The sequence below is a fragment of the Rhinoderma darwinii genome, chromosome 3 (assembly GCF_050947455.1).
Source record: "Rhinoderma darwinii isolate aRhiDar2 chromosome 3, aRhiDar2.hap1, whole genome shotgun sequence".
Lineage (NCBI taxonomy): Eukaryota > Metazoa > Chordata > Amphibia > Anura > Rhinodermatidae > Rhinoderma > Rhinoderma darwinii.
The window spans coordinates 163402287-163416731 of NC_134689.1; the positions used below are offsets into that span (position 1 = coordinate 163402287).

General features: G+C 42.7%; 1 protein-coding gene across 1 annotated transcript in view; it reads right to left on the reverse strand.

The window, feature by feature from the left end:
- OSBPL8 (oxysterol binding protein like 8) overlaps positions 1 to 9173 on the reverse strand; it is a 324813-nt gene extending 315640 nt beyond the window's left edge. Inside the window, exon 1 of the mRNA XM_075856992.1 lies at positions 9038 to 9173. The gene's annotated coding sequence lies outside the window, so the exon portion shown is untranslated. The remainder of the gene's footprint in view (positions 1 to 9037) is intronic.
- Between the last annotated feature and the right edge of the window lie 5272 nt (positions 9174 to 14445).

Genomic DNA, 14445 nt, shown 5'->3' on the forward strand with positions numbered 1-14445 from the left:
GCACAAGCTGGTCATGACATATTTGACACTGAATTGGCATATCTAGGGAAACATTTTAATTTGTACCTTCCGCAGCGCAATCATTTATGGAAAAGACACGTGGGGTGAAAATGCTCACTACACCTCTTAATAAATGCCTTGAGGGGTGCAGTTTCCAAAATGGGGTCACTTCTCAGGGGTTTCTTTTATTATTTCACATCAAAGCCTCTGCAATTGTGAACCAATACTTTATAAGTCGCCAAATTAGGCCTCAATTTTACATGGTACTCTTTCACTCCTGAGCCCTGTCGAATGTCCAGGCAAAAGATTAGGGCCACATGTAGGGTGATTCTAAAACAGGGAAACACCGCATAATAATTGAGAGCTGTCTTGTTATGGTGGCACAAGCCGGGCACCACATATTGGCGTATCTAAGGAAAAATTCCCTTTTTCATTCTCCCACATCGTGTGCACACGAATTTCTGCAAAACACCTGTGGGGTTAACATGCTCACTACACCCCTAGGTGAATACCTTGAGGGTGTTGTTTCCAAAATGGGGTCACTTCTGGGGGGGATCCACTGTTTTGGTCCCACAGGGACTTTGCAAATGCAACATAGCGACCAGAAACCAAATGCAGCAAAATCTGTACACCAAAAGCAAATGGCGCTCCTTCCCTTATGAGCCCTGCCGTGTGCCCAAACAGCATTTTACGACCACGTGTGGGGTATTGCCGTACTCCAGAGAAGTTGCTTTACAAGCGTTGGGGTTCTTTTTTTCCTTTATTTGTTGAGAAAATTAAAAATTTGGAGCTAAAGCTACTACTTATTGAAGAAAAAGGATTTTTTTTATTTTCACTGCCCAATTCTAATAAAATCTATTAAACACCTGTGGGGGCAAAATGCTCACTACACCCCTAGATAGATTCCTCAAGGGGTGTAGTTTTCTCAATGGAGTCACTTTTTTGGCGTTTTCACTGTTTTGGTACCTCAGGGGCTTTGCAAATGCTACATGGCCTGCGCAAACCATTCCTGCTAAATTTGACCTCCAAAAGCCAAATGGCGCTCTTTCCCTTCTAAGCTCCGCCGTGTGTCAAAACATCCGTTTATAACCACATGTGGGGAACAGTTTTACTCGGGAGAAATTGCTTTACAAATGTTGTGGTGCTTTTTCTCCTTTAGTCCTCGTGGAAATTAGAAAAAATTAGCTAAACCTACATAATCTTTGAAAGAATGACGATTTTTATTTTCACGGCCTACTTCCAATAATTTCTGCAAAAAACCTGCGGAGTCAAAATGCTCACTATACCCCTAGATAATTTCCTCAAGGGGTGTAGTTTCCAAAATGGGGTCACTTTTGGTGGATTTCCACTGTTTTGGCACCAAAAGAGCCCTTGAAACCTGACATGGTGCCTAAAATATTTTCTAATAAAAAGGAGGCCCAAAATCCACTGGGTGCTCCTTTGCTTCTGAGGCCGGTGCTTCAGTCCATTACCACACTAGGGCCACATGTGGGATATTTCTAAAAACTGCAGAATCTGGGCAATAAATATTGAGTTGCGTTTCTCTGGTAAAAACTTCTGTGTTACAAAAAAAATAGAATAAAAATGAATTTCTGCAAAAAAAAATGAAATTTGAAAATTTCACCTCTACGTTGCTTTAATTCCTGTGAAACGTTTAAAGGGTTAAGAAACTTTCTAAATGCTGTTTTGAATACTTTGAGGGGTGAAGATTTTAAAATGGGGTGACTTTTTGGCGGTTTCTAATATATAAGGCCCTAAAAGCCGCTTCACATCTGAACTGGCCCCTGTAAAAATAGCCTTTTGAAATTTTCTTGAAAATGTGAGAAATTGCTGCTAAAGTTCTAAGCCTTGTGACGTCCTAGAAAAATAAAAGGATGTTCAAAAAACGATGCCAATCTAAAGTAGACATATGGGGGATGTTAATTAGCAACAATTTTGTGTGGTATAACTGCCTGTCTTACAAGCAGATACATTTACATTTAGAAAAATGCTAATTTTTGCAATTTTTCACCAAATTTTGGTGTTTTTCACTGGTAAATATTGAATTTATCGACCACATTTTTCCACTATCATAAAGTCCAATGTGTCACGAGAAAACAATCTCAGAATCGCTTTGATAGGTAAAAGCGTTCCGGAGTTATTACCACATAAAGTGAAATATGTCAGATTTGAAAAAATGGGTCTGGTCCTGAAGGCCAAAATGAGCTTGGTCCTGAAGGGGTTAATGGACAACTGGGCGTGTTTTACTATATGACCAAGTGGGCGTTGTACAAAGGAGTGTATGTTTCAAGGGAAAACAGCTCCTGATTTTCAGACGTTTTTTAAGCCACTCACGATTTTCGTGGCGTTTTTTACGACCGTTTTTTAAGCTGTTTTTAATAGTCTATGAAAAACTGCTCCAAAAACGTCCCAAGAAGTGACATGCACTTTTTCGCGGCCGTTTTTTACGCAGAAGTTTTTCAAAACGGCCCGTCAAAACAGAACGCCGTTTTGCCCATAGAAATCAATGGCCAGACGTTTGGAGGCGTTCTGCTTCCGATTTTTCAGCCGTTTTTCGGGGGTTTACGGGATGAAAAACGGCCGAAAATAGGCCGTGTGAATATACCCTTAAATCTGACAGACTCTGCAACCGAGTCTCCAACTGAAATGTGAACCGAGTCCAACAACATTGGCTCCCAAACGTGCATGTACTAGGATGGATTTCAAACGCATATTTGATTATACTAGTAGGGTAAATTCACACGTAGAGTAAATACTGCAGATTTTCCTTAATTGATTTCATTGCGGAAAATCCGCAGCTTAATACAGTAGCAAAGTGGATGAGATTTGAACAAATCTCATCCACACGCTGCGTAAATGAGCAGAAAAGACGCTCAAATTGACTTGTGGTGCGTTTTTTCCATGGGGAGGTAAAACTCACCTAATAGCAGATGTTGCGTTTTTTGGCGGAAGAATAGCTGTGATTCCGCCCAAAAAAACGCAACTCAGGAAAAATAATCTTATACTTACCCAGAATTCAGTACTACTTCGTCCAGGCCGGCCTCCTGGGATGGCGTTCCATCCCATGTGACCGCTGCAACCAATCACAGGCTGCAGCGGTTATTTGGGATTAAACGTCATCGCAGGAGGTCAATCTGCAAGACGTGAGAAGGTAAGAATGTGGGTTTTTTTCTTTAAGCATGCAGTTTTCCGCAACAGACATTCCGGCCAAAAAACTGCACCAAATTTGGTGCGTTTTTTCGTCTGGAATTCCCTGCGGCTGCTAGGGCGGATACGTGGTGTAGCTTTATGCAGCGTATCCTCCCTGTGTGAATGTAGCCATAATAAAGCTACATTTGGTCTAGATTAGGAGAGACTTAAAAAAAAAAGAAAAAAAAAAAGTCTTCATCTGGGAGGGTTCACGGTATATGAAATTGAACGATAATCTGTATATGCAAATAGGCATAAACCACAGTGCATGCCCTACCATAAATTCCTTCCATAAGAGGTCATTTCGGTATGTACCTGTACTAAAAAAAACACAACAAAAAAAGCTGTCCTATAGATATTAAAGGGTTTAGTAAAAGAAAACATCAGGTGTGGAAAGACGCTCCTGCATTGCTAGGCGGCACAGTTGCCGTGGCAACCATACAACGCCCAGAGTGTATCATGCACGGGGCCGATTAATTCAAAGTAAACCCATCCACGATCCCTTTTAGGGTATGTTCACATGGCTTATTTTCAGCCGTTTTTAGGACCGTAAAACGCACAGGGCGTTTTTTTACGTGGCGGTTTGAATAACGGCACGTAAAAAAACCACCCCGTAAAAAGAAATGCATGTCACTTCTTGAGACGTTTTTTATTGTTTCAATAGAAAAACAGCCCCTAAAACGTCCGTAAAAAACGGCTGAAAATCTGAGGCCGATTTCCCTTGAAAAGAGCTCCGCATTTTACGGCCGTTTTTCGTTTGCCGTGTGAACATACCCTTAAGTTTTGTACCGTTTCACTGGCAACTCCACTTAACAGTGTGCAGAAGCGTCTTTTCATCCCAGCATACGGGGAGGTACCCGTGGCCAATAGAAGTTTATGGGCCCGTAATTACTGTCCGTGATTACGGGCGTTTTTACGTTCGTGTGCATGGGGCCTGAGTCTCACACACAAATCACCCTTTTCTTGCAGCTTGACAGGCACAAATACAACCAAAGTGAAGAGATTTAATGGAAACAACACTTATTTGCTACTTAATTCAAAAGTTTGTGTTTAAGGGCTATGTACACTATTGAAAGTATTTTTTTTTTTTTTTTTAAATAAACCAATATTTTGTGTGTTATTGAACAACTTTGAAATTGACTTATTAAATTTTTTTTAATACAGTTTCTATGTATCGTGTGTACATAGAAGCTGTATTGTTATGTCAGAGCTGCGTCCATCAGTTCAGCTGAACTGACGGCTTGGCTGAAAGCTGGTCCAACATGTAGGATCCAGCTGACAACCATCATAGAAGCTGTATCTTAAAAAGTAAAAAAAATAAAAAAAAAGCCAACTTAAAAATTTGTTCAAAAACACAAGTGATTTTTTTTTAAAAAATTCTTTCAAAATGTGCACCGCACATAGCCTTTAAATGTCTTACCAATGTCAAGATTTCTGCTTGCTTTCAGTGAATGGAAATAAATTCTTTAGGAATCTTTTCCCATGATCTCTCTTCTACTAAATATAGATAACTAAATTCAGAGGCTGCCGGTTCTAACCAATAAAAAGAATAGTTGCATGACATGTAGGGAATAAACACTGAACAAGACTGATCAGCGTGCAAGCATCTGTACAGCGGACGCCACCATGCATGCAACATGAGCTAATGGATGGAAGAACCCCAGGGAGGAGGCATCCCCAGTGTAAACATAGGAGATGTTCATCTCACAGCTGCAACTCAGGTTTCCATCACTTCCAGTAAAAGCACAGGTATCTTTATTGTTGCCTGGCTAAATTCATGTTATTCATGCGAGTCCGGACACATGTTTACAGAGGAAATCAAGTGTTTCCTCATCTCTCATTCATATCAATGGAGAACGACAGGGCAAACACAGTAACCTCTGCTGACTGTTCAGAACAGGAAGGGACTTTCACTTTTAGGCCCCCTGCACACGCTGCAGATTTTATGTTTGCTTCAGATAAACGGAACTGAATTTCAGTCGCAGAAATTTCGGCAACAAAATCTTCACGCATGCAGGGGTTCGTACAGCACGTCTAAGGTTAGGCGTAAAATTACGCTGTGGAACTAGCCTGAAGATCAGTATCAAAATCCACAATAAAATATGCACGTATATGCGGAATTTAACTGCAGATTTTCATTCCTTTAATTGCAATAAATGAAATCTGTGGTGAAAGCCTGCAGCATTTCCGCAACAGAAAGGAAATGTTTATGGGTAAGTGCACACCGGGCGGATATGCTGCGTAAAAGCACGTAACGTATCCGACCTGGCAGCCGCAAGAAATTCAACCCGAAAAACGCACCAAAGCGCGATACAGTTTTTTCGGGCGTAATGTCCATTGCGGAAATAGTGCCAGAAAAAAAAAGTTCATACTTAGGCCCCATGCACACGAACGTAAAAACGCCTGTAATTACGGCACGTTTTTACAGGCCCATGGACTTCTATTGGCCACGGGTACCTCCCCGTATGCTTACAGGAAGGTGCCCTTGAAAAATATAGAACATGTCCTATTTCAGGCCGTAATTACAGCATGGGCAGGCCCATAGAAGTCTATGTGGCTCCCGTAATTACGGGTGACTACGTGTGTGCACCCGTAATTACGGGAGCGTTGCTAGGCGACGTCAGTAGTCACTGTCCAGGGTGCTGAAAGAGTTAAACTATCGGCAGTAACTGTTTCAGCACCCTGGACAGTGACTTCCGATGACAATAAAGAGCAACCTGTAAAAAAAAAAAAAAAAAAAAAAAAAAAAGGGTTCATACTTACCCAGAACTCCCTGCTTCTTCCTCCAGTCCGGCCTCCTGGGATGACGTTACAGCCCATGTGACCGCTGCAGCCAATCACTGGCGAATCATAGGCTGCAGCGGTCACATGGACTGCCGCGTCATCCAGGGAGGTCGGGCTGGATGTGAAGAGAGGGACGCGTCACCAAGACAACGGCCGGGTAAGTATGAACTTTTTACTTTTTCTGCGGAAAGGGCTGTCACTTCTCTCTATCCTGCACTGATAGAGAGAAGGGCTGCCGATTACTAGTGTAATTTTGCCGCGAAAACGTGCCTGGAAATACGGGTGCAATACGGGCCGAATACGTGTGACCAAGGACTTATATTTAGACCAGAATTTACGGACAGTAAAAAATACGTTCGTGTGCATGAGGCCTTACCCTGCTCTGTGTTGTCATAGCGAGATGTCCTGATGCTCCAAGTAGTCTGGCCTCCTGGGAGGACGCTGCAGTCCATGTGACCGCTGAAGCCTTTGATTGGTTGCAAGAGTCACATTAGATGAAAGGTCATCCCAGGAGGCCGGGCTGCATTGAGAACAGAGGATCACATCGCCATAACAATGCCAGGAGGTAAGTAAGAACCTTTTTATTATTTTTAAGCCAAACAGAGCTTCTTCACAGCTTTTCCACCGCAAAAATCCTGTTTGTTGCAGGTTTAACCTCCCCATTGAATTCAATGGGGAAAACCCGAAACAGAAGAGCAGCGATCCTGCAACATAAATTGACCACTCTGCTGCTACTGTGATACGCTGCGGATTCCACCCTAAAGGCTCATGCATGCGGCGCTGCTGTATGCACTGAGCCTGTACAGCACCAACGGAGTCCTAAGTACGATGTTGTTGCGGTATGGTGCTATATTCTCCACTAGAAGAATACCTCCATTAAACTGTATGCAACAATTTCTCTCTCTTAGGCCTTATTCACACGAACGGGTCGGTTTTGCTGCGCAAAAAACGCTGCGTTTTGCACGCGCAAAAGTTCAGTGTGGCATGTGTATATGGTGCGTGGCTGCTTGATTTTCGCTCAGCCGGCATCATTATGACACTCTTATGTTACGAAACAGTAAAGAAGGAGGGGCTTTTGGTTTCGCTTCACTTCTTTAACAACTGTAGCGCGAATCACGAGCATCACCCGGAAGCGCTTCCGTGTGCCATGCGCGATTTGCACACACCCATTGACTTCAATGGGTGCGTGCTGCGTGAAACACGGGCAAATACAGGACATGTCGTGAGTTTTACGCTGCGGACACACTCTGCGTGAAAATTACTGACAGTCTGAACGTCCCCATAGCCTAACATAGGTCCGTGCGATTTTTCACGCACGTAATATACGTTCTTGTGAATAAGGCCTTATGGCTTCATCTGTGATTTGTGAAAGTACGGAGAACCCATTCCCACCTTATATATTTTATTAAATATGAAAATATCGATCTAATGAGGAGTTCTGGCAAATGTGAACATAAAATGTAGTCTGATAATGGAATCTTTATAACTGCGCATTTCACTGGCAGGAAGAAAAAAAAGGAAAAAAAACGCACAGAGGAGACGTATATTGAAAAAGTTATAACTGTGGTTTGAGTAACTCCAGACAAGCAAAGTATAGTATATCGGATAATATATATCTGTTCAGTGAATACAAATCCTCCCTACTAATAATACTAAATCAGGATGGTCGCAGGCAGGGGTGGGCATTAGGTTAGCGACAGGCGTATACAACAGGAAATATATAGGCTAGTAATTCATTTATTTTTTGTTAAACTTAAACGTAAATCGAAAACAAAAAGTCACAGAAAAGCCCTTTCATTTTCAAAATAGTCTCCGCTGCTAGACGTGTTTATCAATATCTAGAAACAGTAGACCACATGTATGACAGACAGAGCCTGGGCTGAAACACTTTGTAGCAATACAGTAGTGAGATGTCACAATCCGGGAGACGTTACGCCGCAGGCACGACCTAAATTAAGTTTTTACATAAACCACCAGACCCATCCCCCACAACAATACTGACAAATCTGACTTTCTTCCCAGGATCACCCAAAAAGTTTTAAAAAGTGAACTTCGCCCAAAAATAGCATAAATGAGCAGTATATAAAGCAAGTTAATATAACAGTCAATTAGGTGATGTAATAAAGCCTGTATTTCAGCTGCCATAGGGGTACTCAGCTTTACAAGGACCCTGCATGTGAACTCTGCCTGATTATGCAGTGATATACCCCTAGCTGCCATATTGTATGCAATGTGCCATAGATTAGCCTGGCGTGGGCACTAGAATGCCAGCTTGACCAGAAACGGACATAGACTTGTGTGAATGTTCCGTATTTCCATCCATATAAACCAGAAACTTGATTCTTAATATCGTCTAAAATTATCTATATTGAGACAGCGCTTGTTCCTACACATCTATTGTCAAACTGGAACTAGAAAATGTGTAAAATGAAGGGACTGCTATTTAGGTTGGAAGATTCGGTCATTCACAGAACTGTAGACGCTACCTCAGTTAACCCTTAAAATAACTGTACACCGAGAAAACATTTTTGGTTTAGTCTTCCATAAGACGTAGTAAATTTGTACACAATGCAGCACAGAACATGTACACTATATACCAGTTTACAAAAGTCTGCACTAAATTGTAGTGATGTTGTTGCAGCAGGCACTACCCTTCTATATTATATATACCGTGTGGCGTATTGCTATTATACCTAGGAGGATTCTGTCCTCGGTGTTGGGCAGCTCTTACTGATAAAGAAGTTTTCTACATATTACTCTAGTGTGAGGACACGTCTATTTTTACCATATTAACACGACTGTATGTCACAACCTGCAGTACATTATAATAGGACTATACGGTGTCTTCTCCCATACACATATAATGAAGGAACGTGTCTACTAATATATATATATAATATATATACACACATACAGTGTCACCTCCAGCGTGTGCTGATGTGATGCCATCCCCAGCATCTGGCTGACAGGATGCACATAAACTACACTGTAGTAGCCGGCCACACACTACTGCTCTATGGGTACAAGCAGTCCGTCTCCTCAGCCATAAGCAGCGCTCTCTTACCGTGCCGCCTAGTATATGGAGGATAGCCACCCTTCCCGGGGAAAAGACAGACGTATTTCCTCTCAGCACTGGATACAGGCGGCTATTCAGGACGTAGGGCTACTAGCTGGCTCCAGCGCCAGTACAGGCAGCACTCCACTCTGCAGCGCGAAGTGATAGTGTCATCAATGCCACGCCCACTCTATCCACTTGCTGCCACCTAGCGGCCTAGCGTAGTGATTCCTTAGTGGGATAAGGAGCCATATTGTGGTTGGCAAGTCTGACGTACACATTATCAGAACTGTGCAGTTGTCTGTACCTCCAGCATTAGTTCAGCAGCAGTCTATTTGTCCATAAAGGCGCATTTCATATAAACTTACCTACCAACATTGAGGATATGTAAGGGTATGTTCACACGGGCTAGATTCAGCCGTTTTTCGGGCCGTAAATGCCCCGAAAAACGGCTAAAAATTCGGAACTAAACGCCTCAAAATATCTGCCCATTGATTTCAATGGGAAAAACAGCATTCAGTTCCCACGGGGAGTTTTTTACACGCCACGTAAAAACTGCATGTCACTTCTTGAGCCGTTTATGGAGCCGGTTTTCATTGACTCAATAGAAAAGAAACTCCAAAGACAGGCGTAAAAGCGCCACAAAAAAACGCTAGTTGCTTAAAAAACGGCTCAAAATCAGGGAACGATTTCCCGTGAATACAGCTCTGTATTTACAGCCGTTTTTTGTTAAGCGTGTGAACATAGCCTAAGATATACAAATGACCACCCTTTCTCAAAACACACGCACTGTCCCAATTTATTTATTTTTTTATTCGATTTTCAAACAAAGCCCAAATAAGCACAAAGTCAAATTATACAAGCAGGTAATAAAAAAAAGTTCAAAGAAGCCGATTGGTGTAAATTTCAACCTAAAAAAGAAACTCAGAACTACATAGAAAATGCAAGGCGTATATCAAAGAATCTGCTATAAAAAGTTGAATATTTAGCAAAAATAGAGTCTTAAAAAGGATGGGGTAGAACTTCTTTAATAGGGGACTGGGGAAACGTGAGTCAGGCCTAGTGTCTTGCATGGTTTTGGGTATTAAATATGATTTCTAATATGGGGAGTTATGCCACAGTGCTGCCTTTTCATGAGGTGTCCCATGCAGGCTAGAGCGGGTGTCAGGCCTAGTGTCTTGCATGGTTTTGGGTATTAAATATGATTTCTAATATGGGGAGTTATGCCACAGTGCTGCCTTTTCATGAGGTGTCCCATGCAGGCTAGAGCGGGTGTCAGGCTGTCTATACACAGCCAGGCTGTTGCTCTATTGGACAGGATTGACGTTACCTCCGTTCCCTCCCGTTTAGCCTCTTGGTAAAAAGAGACCGCGTCATCTAAGTGGTTTCAGAGGGAGGGGGCTCCCTCTGTCACCCCATTACTGTGTGCCCGTACTTACTATGGCAGCCAGGGGCCTAACAAATGCCCCCCAGGTCTGCCATTAGTGTATGTCTATTAGAGGCAGGGTCTAATATAATGGCTGTCAGTTTTTCTAACAGACATAATACACTGCAATATAGAAGTATTGCAATGTATTATGAAAGAGATCAAACGATTGCATAGTAAAGTCCCATAGTAGGACTAAAAAAAAAGTACAAAATATTTTTTATAAAGTTACTAATAAATAAATTAAAAATCCCAAGTAAAAAAAAAATGTAAAACATTAAAAACCCACTTTTTTCCCTTACAAAATTCTTTATTATAAAAGACTAAAAAAGCTACACATAATTTGAATTGCCGCATCCGTAACAATCTGAACTATAAAACTATTATGTTATTTAGGCCTCATTTACACGAGCGTAATATACGCGCGTGCGACGCGCGTGCTTTTCACGCGTGTCGTACGCACCTATATTACTCTATGGGGCAGTGCAGACGATGTGTGAATTTTGCGCAGCGCGAGTGCGTTGCGTAAAACTCACGACATGTTCTATAATCGTGCGTTTTTCGCGCATCACGCACCCATTGAAGTCAATAGGTGCGTGAAAACCACGAAGGTCGCACGGAAGCACTTCCGTGCGAACTGCGTGATTCGCGCAAGAGCTGTCAAACTCTGAATGTAAACAGAAAAGCACCATGTGCTTTTCTGTTTACAAACATCCAAAAGGAGTGTCTTAGAGATGAGCGAACCGAACTTCACCGGGTTCGGCCGAACTAGTTTTGGCCGAACCCGGCTAAAAATGTTGCGGGACGCGACGTCAGGGGACAGTCACTGTCCAGGGTGCTGAAATAGTTAAACTGGTTCAGCACCCTGCACAGTGACTTCCGATCCCAATATACGTGAACGTGTAAAAAAAAAAGTTCTGACTTACCGATAAAACTCCCGGCTTCTTCCTCCAGTCTGACCTCCCGGGATGACAATTCAGTCCAAGTGACAGCTGCAGCCAATCACAAGCCAAGCACAGGCTGCAGCGGTCACATGGACTGCCACGTCATCCAGGGAGGTGGGGCCAGATGTCAAGAGAGGCGCGTCACCAAGGACGCGTCACCAAGGACGCGTCACCAAGGCAACGGCCGGGAAGTTCTCGGTAAGTACGAACCTCTTTTTTTTTAAACAGGTTACTCGATATGGTGATCGGAATTCACTGTTGAGGGTGCTGAAAGAGTTACTGCCGATCAGTTAACTCTTTCAGCACCATGGACAGTGACTGACGTCGGCTAGCCTCATCTCTATGATGGCGGCTGCGCGAAAATCACGCAGCCGCGCATCATACACGGATGACACACGGAGCTGTCAAGTGCCTTTTGCGCACGCAAAACGCTGCGTTTTTTACGCGCGCAAAACGCACACGCTCGTGTAAATGAGGCCTTAACCTGCACAGTTAGCCCTGTAAAATTAAAATAAAAAACAATGGCACAACAGAAATTACTTTTTAATAAAAAAAAATTGTAACACAGAAGGTTTTACCAGAGAAACGCAACCCAGTATTTATTGCCCAGATTCTGCAGTTTTTAGAAATATCCCACACGTGGCCCTAGTGTGGTAATGGACTGAAACACCGGCATCAGAAGCAAAGGAGCACCTAGTGGATTTTCTGGCCTTCTTTTTATGAGAATATATTTTAGGCACCATGTCAGGTTTGAAGGGCTCTTGTGGTGCCAAAACAGTGGAAATCCCCTAAAAGTGATCCCATTTGGGAAACTACACCTCTTAAGGAAATTATCTACGGATTTAGTGAGCATATTGACCCGACAGGTTTATTGCAGAAATTATTGGAAGTAGGTCGTGAAAATTAAAATCTACATTTTTTCAAAGAAAATGTAGGTTTAGCTAATTTTTTCACATTTCCACAAGAACTAAAGGAAAAAAAGCACGCAAAATTTGTAACGCAATTTCTCCAGAGTAAAACAATACCCCACATGTAGTCAAAATCGGCTGTTTGGACACACAGCAGGGCTTAGAAGGGAAGGCGCGCCATTTGGCTTTTGGAGTTCAGATTTTGCTGGATTGGTTTCTGGTCGCCATGTCGCATTTTCAAAGCCCCTGTGGGACCAAAACACTGGAAACCCCCCAGAAGTGACCCCATTTTGGAAACTACAACCCTTAAAGGGAATGTGTCGCTAGAAAAAAATGTATTTTTTTTTTAGTTAAACAATTAGTGTATATGTGATTAAACATTGTTCTAATTTTTTTAATTTTTTTCACGAGTCAGGAAATATTATAAATTAGATTCTAATTTATAATATTTCCCAGCGCTGGTCACTAGATGGAGCAATTCCCAAAATTGCAGCATTGCATGTGGTAAAGCAACCACATTGCTTTATGCTGCAAAATTTGAGAAAACTCACTCGCTCTAGTGAGCTCTCAGAATCCCCCCCTCCTTTATCCTGGCTAGTGCCCGGAGAAACGAGGGGATTGAACGGTCAAACCTCCTACACTGTGTGTCGCCATTTTTTGAGCTAACACACAGTGTAGTAGGTTAACATACAGTAGTAAACACACACTAAAACACAAACATACATAGAAATAACTTACCTGCTCCTGCCGCCGCCGCTCCCTCCGGTCCGTCCGCTCCGTCTGCTGCCGCCGCTCCAAGTGCACAAGTCCGGAAGCCGCGACCGGAAGTAGTAATCTTACTGTCCGGCCGCGACTTCCGGTCCACAAGAAAATGGCGCCGGACGTCGCACAGTTCAAATTGGACTGTGTGGGAATGGCGCATGCGCCGTTCCCACACAGACGGCGTACAGCATAGTGGATGGAACGGGCCCCGTTCGCATTCACTATGGGACTGTATGTGCCGTATTCCATGTCTGTATGTGTCGTAAATCGACACATACAGAAATGGAAAAAAAAATGGCAGCCCCCATAGGGAAGAAAACGTGAAAAAATAAAAAAAAGTTAAACACAAACACACAAATAAATATTTTTTTTAAAATAAAACACTAAAATCAAATTGATGTAAAACATTTTTTTTTCGTGACACTGGTCCTTTAAGGTATTCACCTAGGGCAGTGGCGGATTAAGTAGACCGTAGGCCCTGGGCTGTTCCACAAGCTTTGGCCTCCCTTCTCCACCACCGCCCTGCCACGCCGTGTCTATATCAAACACCACCTTTCTGTGTAAGCATTGACAAATGAGTGTTACGATTCCCCTTGTCAAAGGGCTGTGTCCCTACATACTGTCAGTCTCCAACCATCGCTGACAGTATCACAGGGTATCACACATCCTCTTGACAATGGGAATGGTAACACGCATTTGTCTATTAGTCCTGGGTACACAAAGACTTTTTATAGAATACAAGGAATTCCTATAACAGACATGTCAGGAAAGGGGACAGATCTTCTATAAATCAAATTACTCACAAGTGATTTCTTCTCTGATGGAAATCGTTCTCTTTTCTTCTCTTCTCCATCTGACACAGACCACTATGGCGACTTCTCCTGATGACTGTAGAGTTTCCTGATGAGAAATCTTTGCCCCTCGATTCTGAAGCCATTTTCAGCATCTATAGCAACACAAAAAGTCAGAAACTAAATACCCTAAATTGTTTTATACCTCAGACCAAACCCCTAAGCAAATTAAGACCCCAGGCCCATACATTAACTTAGACCAATAAATTCAGTCCCCGAGGGTTAACTAAACTTTTAAAAATCATTTGGCGTGTCATAGTGATATGTCAGAAGTTTTGATCGATGGGGGTCCGATCACTGGGACCCACACCGATCACTAAAACAAAGCGGCAGAAGTGCTCGGGTGAGCGTTGTTCCACTTCATTTCTGATCATCTTTCTTTGGAGTGGTGTATGGACTCATAGATGTTCTATTGAGCCCGCACACCACTGGCTATCAGAAGAAAGACGATCAGAAATAAAGTGGCTCATCACTCACCTGAGCGCTTCTGCCACTTTGTTTTACCGATTGGTGGGGTCTCAGTGCC